This window comes from Eimeria mitis, genomic scaffold, assembly GCF_000499745.2.
Source record: "Eimeria mitis Houghton genomic scaffold, Emh_scaff1691, whole genome shotgun sequence".
Taxonomy (NCBI): domain Eukaryota; phylum Apicomplexa; class Conoidasida; order Eucoccidiorida; family Eimeriidae; genus Eimeria; species Eimeria mitis.
In genome coordinates, this window is record NW_013570007.1 from 7,199 (window position 1) to 8,028 (window position 830).

The following is an 830-nucleotide window of genomic DNA, read 5'->3' on the forward strand; positions in this document are numbered from 1 at the left end:
ACAGATATCAATAAGCCCAGTGGTGTCGTGCCCGGCGCTCGATGTATCCGTCTCCGGCTACTTGTCCATAACTTCATCACAGCTGAGCATACGCATTTTGCTTCTAAGCACTAGTTGGCTCTTTTTAAGTTCTTTTTCGGAGAATCGAATTGAGTTATGGCAATCCCAGTTTCATCTCCTACGCAACGCGCGTTTCACATTATCTTGCTCCGTTTCTTGCATTGCCTTGCGCAAAAATATGCTCCTTGGAGCATAAGAAAGAACCAGCATCAGCCACCATAAACGTGGTCGGTCGCTTGGTTCAAAATGTCCCACATTTTAACCAAAGTAGCGCACGCTGTGGGCCACTACATCTGCATAACACTGCCTACGCAGCAACAGGAAGCTTGCTTGAAACTGTTCCACTCAAAAGCAAAATTGTCTAATTTGACACATAATTGCGAGGTAGTCACCCCAGACAACAGTGCTACGGTTCCTACTTTCTTCTTATATGCCCCTACTGAATATTGTAGGTTGATTGTACAAGTAGCAAGGAACCAAAAGGATCCAGTCACCGAAGTCGGAAACTTCCGATTCCTTGTGTTCATGCTCAGCCGGCACCAGGTTGGTGAAGCGGCAGTCACGTATGCACCATGGCTTAGATAAACAGGCAGCATTTGCAGACGAAAACGTTGCTATCAAAACAAGAGTCTAAAGAAAAGGAACTAGCCCACCTAAGCCGCACACAGCTCAGATATCTGGGACTCGTCTTTGATTGCTACTGGGAAGTCGAAGTGGCAGCCGTGCGTACGCTGCAACTCCGCTCCGCCAGTTCAGAACAAGCTCCGCAG